Raw genomic sequence first — 7,386 nt, 5'->3', positions numbered from 1 at the left:
AAGAACCAGGAGCAGCCCAGGCTGCCTGGACCCCAGCAGATGAGTCCACTGGTCCACAGAGCGCTCACTGCATGGCCCAAACTGCTTCTTTTTTTTTTCTTTTGAGACAGTCTTGTTCTGTTGCCCAGGCCGGAGTGCAGTGGCGTGATCTGGGCTCACTTGCAACCCCCACCTCTATGGTTCCAATGACTCTCGTGCCTCAGCCTTCTGAGTAGCTGGGACTACAGGTACCCACCACCATGCCTGGCTAATTTTTGTATTTTTAGTAGAGACAGTTTCCCCCGTGTTGACCAGGCTGGTCTCGAACTCCTGACTTCAGGTGATTCACCCTCCTCAGCCTCCTGAAGTGCTGGGATTACAGGTGTGAGCCACTGCACCTGGCCAAACTGCTTCTTTTACTTTCATTTCCCTATGGAGAACCAACGCCAGTCACTTTCCGTGGAAACCTGACATTGGCTCTTGTCACTGAACTAGAAATAGAGGATGGCCGTGCGGACTCCTCCGGAGCTTTCTCATCCTCGCTCACATTACCCTCCTCACCACCATAAGGACTAGAACTATTGCAAAAGCTGGAGCCACGCACTTAAGAATAGGGAGTGGAAACTCGCTTTCTTTTTTGTGGATAAAGGAAAGCTGTTCCTCGATTCACAACACGGCCGACAACAAGCGTGTGGGTTTTGCACACCAGCCAATTCTCTGGGTCTCTGTAGACACCACCCAAGTGTCCTGCAATTTAATTCAGCTCCAACACTGCCCGGCGCTAGTGCAGACCCTGAAGGTTGAAGGCTTTGCCCATAAGGCTGCCCCCACTCCACCAGTCACAAGCATCGTGTCCCCAAGCCACCCCCGTGTCTGTCTAATGTGGCTGCAAATGGAGGGTCCCACCATCCCCTCCTTAAATTCAGTAATTTGCCGGGATGGCTTGTGGAAGTCAGGGAAACACTTTGCTTACCATTACTGCTTGCTTGGAGAAGATTCTGTGAAGAATACGCGCGAACATCCAGATGCGGAGGTTCCTGGGGCAAGGTCTGGTGCCTGCGGTGAGGGCTGGAGGGGTCCCGGGCACAGGAGATTCCGTTGTCCCCGTGGCCTTGGGGTGCGCCCCCTCCCACACGCGGGGGTGTTCACCAACTCTGAAGCTCTCCAAATCCCATGGGCGAGGGTTTCTGATGGAGGTGTCATCACGTGGACACAATTGGTGACATCACTGGCGATTGTTCATTGGCCTCCATCTCCAACCCCTGGCCACAGAGATTGAGGAATGGGGCTGAAAGTTTCAGCCTTCAATCACACAGCTGGTTCCCCTAGCAACCAGCCCCACCCTCAAGCTATGTAGGGGCCTACCAAGAGTCCCCTCATAGCATAAGCTCAGGAGAGATTGAAAGGGGCTTGTTATGAATACTCACCACCTACCATGCAGGAAGGACATTCCAAGAAGCACTGTGTCAGGAACTGGGGACAAAATAGAATATTTTCTTTTTTTTTTGAGACGGGGTGTTGCTCTGTTGCACAGGCTGGAGTGCAATGGTGCGATCTCAGGTCACTACAACTTCCACCGCCCAGGTTCAAGCAATTCTCCTGCTACAGCTTTCCAAGTAGTTGGGATTACAGGCGCGTGCCACCACACCCAGCTGATTTTATTATTTTTAGTAGAGACGGGGTTTCACCATGTTGGCCAGGCTGGTCTCAAACTCCTGGCCTCAAGTGATCCACCCGTCTCGGCCCCGCAAAGTGCTGGGATTACAGACGTGAGTCACCACGCCAATCCTGAATATACATTTTCTACCGTCACAGCAGATATTCCCAGCATCCCCCTCCAACTTCCCACCCCTCACTCTGTCTCACCCAGCCCCACCACGAGTCCCAGCCTGCAGAAGACCCCACACCAGCCTCAGTCCCAACCCAAGACAGCTTCCAGCCCTGTCCAGCCCCTGAGCATCCCCTCCAGTGTGCCCCTCCTGGAACCCACAGACCTGCCCTCCACCCTGCCCTGATTGGCCCCTAGGCCTCTGCACCCCACCCCTGTGTCCTCACCAGCTTTCTCCTCTGACAGGGCAACCCACCAGCAGCCACACCCGGAGGCTTTTTTCTTAAAAAGGAACCCCCCATTCCCAACGAGCCCACTGCACATCTCATTGATGCTGGCAGCTACCTGCGTCGTCCACGCCACAGCCCATCCCTCCCATGGCTTAGCATCTGCATTGGACACCATTAACCACACCCTCCTCCTGCCCTCTCCCCTCAAAACCCAGGGCTCCCCAGCTTCTGGTCCCCCAATCCCTGCGTGTGGATGTTTGGGACACTCAGTAGCCTGGGTGCCCCTGGGACCTTGGAGAGTGCAAAGGTAGCTGGGGCTGTGCTCCACCCGGCCGGAAGATTCCAGGGTGTCCCCAGGACCATGAGGGGCCCCTGCAGGGACCCCTTGGCCACCATCTCACCCCATCTGTCCAAAGCTGGTACCTTTGGAGAACTCTCCTCATACCCCTCGTGCTCTGAAGCAGGAGCTGGGTGTCGACTGGAGGGTCCCCTTCGGGAATCCTCTGACCAGGGCCTGAGAAAGGAGGAGCCTCAGGCTGTGATCACCCCGAGAGCCATGGTCAGGCCCCGTGTGGACCAGAAGCCACTTGAGGGTCAGACCCCAGGAGAAGGGTCCCTCCTCCTGGCCTACTCAGGGCACTGTGCAAAGTGAAAATGTGGAGTGCCTCATTAAAAAGCGGGGAAAGTGCCATGCAAGGTATTAAAATATACAACTTTTCTTTTTTATCAGACAGAGTCTTGCTCTGTCGCCCAGGCTGGAGTGCAATGTCACCATCTCAGCTCACTGCAACTTCTCCCTCCCGGGTTCAAGCGATTCTCCTGCCTCAGCCTCCCAGGTAGCTGGGACTACAGGCATGAGCCACCAAGCCCAGCTAATTTTAGTATTTTTAGTAGAGGCAGGGTTTCGCCATGTTGGCCAGGCTGGTCTTGAACTCCTGACCTCAGGTGATCTGCCCGCCTTGGCCTCTCAAAGTGCTGGGATTATAGGCATGAGCCACTGTGCCCAGCCTAGCTTTTGCTTTTTCCACAGTTTCTCTCTCAACTTGTAATGTTATTTTTTGGTTGCTATTTTTTGTCAAAGTAAAGAAATTCTGAAAATTAGAATCATTAGCATAGATCTGCCATTCATCTTATATTGTCCAGTTTTATTTTTTTACTTTAAATTTTTTTTATAAGAAACAAGAGTTTTAAGAAATGAATATAAGATAAATCAAAACCACGGTGAGTTATTAAACCCATTTTCTGTATTCAAACACTAAAATTCCAAAGGTGGAATATCATCCAATGTGAGACACATCATAGCCCGGCCCATATGTACACGGCACACACAGCTCTGTCCGTGTGTACACGGCACACAGAGCTCTGCCTGCGCTCATCTGTGAATTGCTCATTTACATGTCACTGATACAAAACCTGCAAGGGAACCTCTACTCCTCAGTTCTCCTCTTCCCAATACATCGTCACATATTTTTAAGGAACTTTAGGGATATGAAGAAAGTGCATTAAAGTGGGCTTCTGCTAAGGGCTCTCCATGTTTGGCTCTGATCAATTACGCACTACATCTTGAGAAAAACTTGCAGTTCATTTCCAGCTAAGACAGCAGAAAACTCTAGGTCTTTGCCAATATGACATTGTCCAGTTTTAAATGCAAAAAAGAACGCATGGAACTCATCTGGAAGGTGAAATCTCAGTTTCTGTTTTACAGTTCGCACGTGCATCTGTCCTCAGGGACCCCAGAAAGGAGGAAAGGTCCCACAAAACCAGCGTAGTGGCTGCTTTTATTCCACCTCCCAGTCACCACATTCCACCTTCTCGGTTACCACATTCTGTCAGCACCGCACCTTCCACAGGACCTGAGGAGGAAGGACGGGGGCCCGGTCGCTGGTGTTTCCTCCCACTGGAAGCTGCTCTGCTTGAAGGGAAGGCGAGGCTGGGGCTGCAGCACCTCACCCCGTCCTGGCTGCGACCAGCCCTGTGGCCACTGTGAGCCTCGCTCGTGCATTCTGTTCAGGTTCTGAGCGGTGTTGGGCTCAGGGTGCGGTGGCTTGCTCTTGCAGGGGCTCTATGCCCGTCCTACCTTGCTTGAAAAACACAAGCTTAGTGATAAAATTGGTAAGAGTTTCAAGACAGCGACCCTGGAGCCTTAAACCCAAAGTGACTCTTGCCCTCCCCAGGCACAGCGGGGCACCCAGGGGCAGACAGGGTGGTCCTGGAGGTCATCTGGGAGGGGCCAGTGCCTCGGCCTTGATGCCCATGCTGTTCCCTCTCCACACGTCCTCACCTATCCCCGAGAGCTGAGCGACTGCCAGGAGCCAGCCTGCACCCCTGCCGCGAGGCCTGGCCCTGCTCCTGGCACTGCAGGCTGGAGTTGCCTGTGGGGCTGCCCAGTGCACAGCTCCTGCACCACGCGGGCATGGGTCCTCGTCTCCATGGGAGGGCGGTGCTGATGCCGAGTTTGCGCCTCATCCCGTGCAGATGCAGGGGCGCAGCCCAGCTCCTGCATGGGGTGCTGGGTCCCCCATGTGTGACCCCGTGGTTGGAGGCTTGCAGCCCTTCCTGCCACCTGCTGGCCTCTCCACGGCCATGTGCTTCCTTCCCACTCCCTGGATGGCGCAGGTGTGGCGTGGCCTGTGTCCTCCAATGTCAGGGCACATGCGCAGCCCCCGGGGGTGGCCCCCAGCCTTGCTCTCCCACCCTCTTCCCCCTGAGGTGGGGCTGGGACTCAGGACAACAGCATCTCCCCATGGCCCTCCTCGTCTGCACCACTGGGCCCTTGCACACACTTGCCAGGGTGGGCCGAGCGGGCAGCTCAGCGGGTGGTCCTGAGCCCTGGCCCAAGCCCAGGTGTCTGGTGAAACCCTTCCTGGCCTCAGCTCCTCATCTGTGCAGTGGGCATGACCATCGCTCGGCCTCGGGCAGTCGTGGGCATGGAACTGAGTTAATCCACCAACAGGGCTCGGGATGGCACCCACTTAGGTCCATTGGTTTCTTTTACATCTTCTGACGCCATCTCTTGTCAAGTGCCTGGGCCACATCTCTGTGACATGGGGCTTCCTGCCACTGGCATGCACCTGGAAGCACCTCAGGCCCTGTCTGCACCTGTACCCCATGTCCCAGGAGCCCAGGGTTCCCCAGTAGCCTGGTCCGCTTGGCCCACAGGGGCGCTGCCTTGCTCTAGGAGGGCTGTGTGACCCGCTTTGTAATCGTACGTCACAGCTGTCACCGTTACACTGGTCAAGGGGGCAGTGACAGCAACAGTCAGGCCAGGGGCTGAACTCCAGCCACCCGTCGGCGCAGAGCGAGGGGAAGCTGGATGAAGCAGCAGATGCGGCCGTGGGGAACCGACTTCTTCTGCCAGGAAAAGGGCTATTTCCATAAGCTGCTGGCTGTCAAAAGGCATTTAGCTCCCCCTGTGTTCCAGAGAACATAATCTATTATTTGTTCAAAAGTAGGTTTCCTGAGGTAACTACAAAACCCCCAATATTGATGCTAAGTCACATGGAGAGCTGCGGGAGGCTGGCCTGGCTTTTTGTAAGATAGTAGCAGGGCTTGTGTGCTCTCTGCTGAAACCTGCCATCCCATCCATTTCCTCCTGGGAAACTGGGCCATCGATGAGGGTGACAGCCCTGCCAGCCAGCGACATCCTCCTATGCTCAGTGCCCAGGCAGCGCGGTCAAAGGGTGAAAATCTGAGTGCTGGAGAGCCCTCTCCTCCCTGCAGTGCCTGCCACCCATCCCTTCCTCCTCCCGACACTGGCTCCCAGTAAGGACAAGGGCAGCATGATGCCCCTCCCTACAGCCCTGCCCAGGTGGGGACCCCGTGGGCGGAGTCCAAGGTCCTCCCTCTTCCTGCCTCCCTCCCATCACTTCCGGCCCTCATTACCCCCTTGACCCTCATTCCCGTGAAGCTCACAAGGGCAGAGCCTGTACTGACCCTTGGGGAAGACTGGAAGTGAGATTGGAGGGCTGTGGAGGACAGTGGGCTGTGATGGGTGGGACTGTGCCTGCCTCCAGGTTTAAATGTTCAAGTCCTGACCCCCAGGACCTCAGAATGTGATGGTATTTGGAGATGGGGTCTTTACAGAAAGGATTTCAGTTAAATGAGATCATGAGGGTGGGCCCGTTGTGACTGGTGTCCTTGTAAGAGCAGGAGATCAGGAGGCGGACACGCAGAGAGGGGCGACCCGGTGAGGACTCAGGGAGAAGATGGTGTCTGGAAGCCAAGGAGGGGCCTCGGGAGGAAGTAGCCCTGCCACACCTCGACCTGGGACCGCCAGCCTCATGGACTGTACTTTGAGCAATAAATGTCCTGCTTAAGCCCCAGCCTGCGGTCGTCAGAGGCGCTGGAACCAGAGCGACTCCATCTCGGGTGAGGGCTGGAAAATGAGGCTGGGGCTTGGTAGGCTCCACTCCCAGAGAGTCGGGCATTCCCAGCCTCTCGATGTTTATGGATAAGGGAACAAATAATAATGTTTACTAAACAGACCCAGACTTGAGAGTCCAGATACCCCGATATCCAGAGAACAAAGGCATTCCTAATTTTGCTTTAAAGATAAATAATATTGATTCCTGCAAAATATACTAATTAAGAAAATTCTTAATCACCAACCCTCGTAGCAGAGCGCATCTCCCCATATATACCAGGATTGTACCCTGGGTGGGCGCCTTTCTCCTCTTAGTTTCAGGAGCGTCCTGCTCTGTCTATGGGGCAGCCGTCCTTTCACCACTTTACTGTCTTAATAAACTCGCTTTCACATGGGACTGCGGACTCGCCCTGTTGTGCGAGATTCAAGAACCCTCTCTTGGGTTCTGGATCAGGACCGCTTTGCTGTAACACAGTGCTGCTCCATGGCCACGTGAGCCAACCGATGCAGAGATCCACGGCGGGCTCTTCGTTACCCTGGCCCGCCCAGGCTCCCACGCCCCCCAGCCCTTCTGTCCTCACGCTCTGACGGTGGCGCCATGTGGCCTGCCCTGCGTGCTGGGCACTGCTCAGCTGCTCTGTGGGTCGTGGGCACTTCCTGACACTCTACAGAGAGGGGCCTTCCTGGAGTCATGAGACAGGACACTGAGAGCAGTTGCCTTGTCTGGAGACTGAGTCCAGTGTCAGGGACAAGCAGTGACTGCCTCCCTGACCTCTGCTTCCTCCACGCTGGCAACAAAGGCAGGAAGCAGGAGGCCGGCCTGACACCAAGGAGCAGATGGCAGTGACCGCATTTCATCCCAACGCCCAGGAGCTGTTCCTGCGAGTTCTGCTTGTACGTAGGTGACGCCCAAACTGCATTGTCCACACTTCCCCAAGCCTACCAAGTCACTTCGTAGGATTTTATTTTTACTGAATGAATCCTGC

Source organism: Nomascus leucogenys, chromosome 6 (genome assembly GCF_006542625.1).
Source record: "Nomascus leucogenys isolate Asia chromosome 6, Asia_NLE_v1, whole genome shotgun sequence".
Classification (NCBI taxonomy): domain Eukaryota; kingdom Metazoa; phylum Chordata; class Mammalia; order Primates; family Hylobatidae; genus Nomascus; species Nomascus leucogenys.
Note: the sequence above shows the minus strand (reverse complement) of the source record.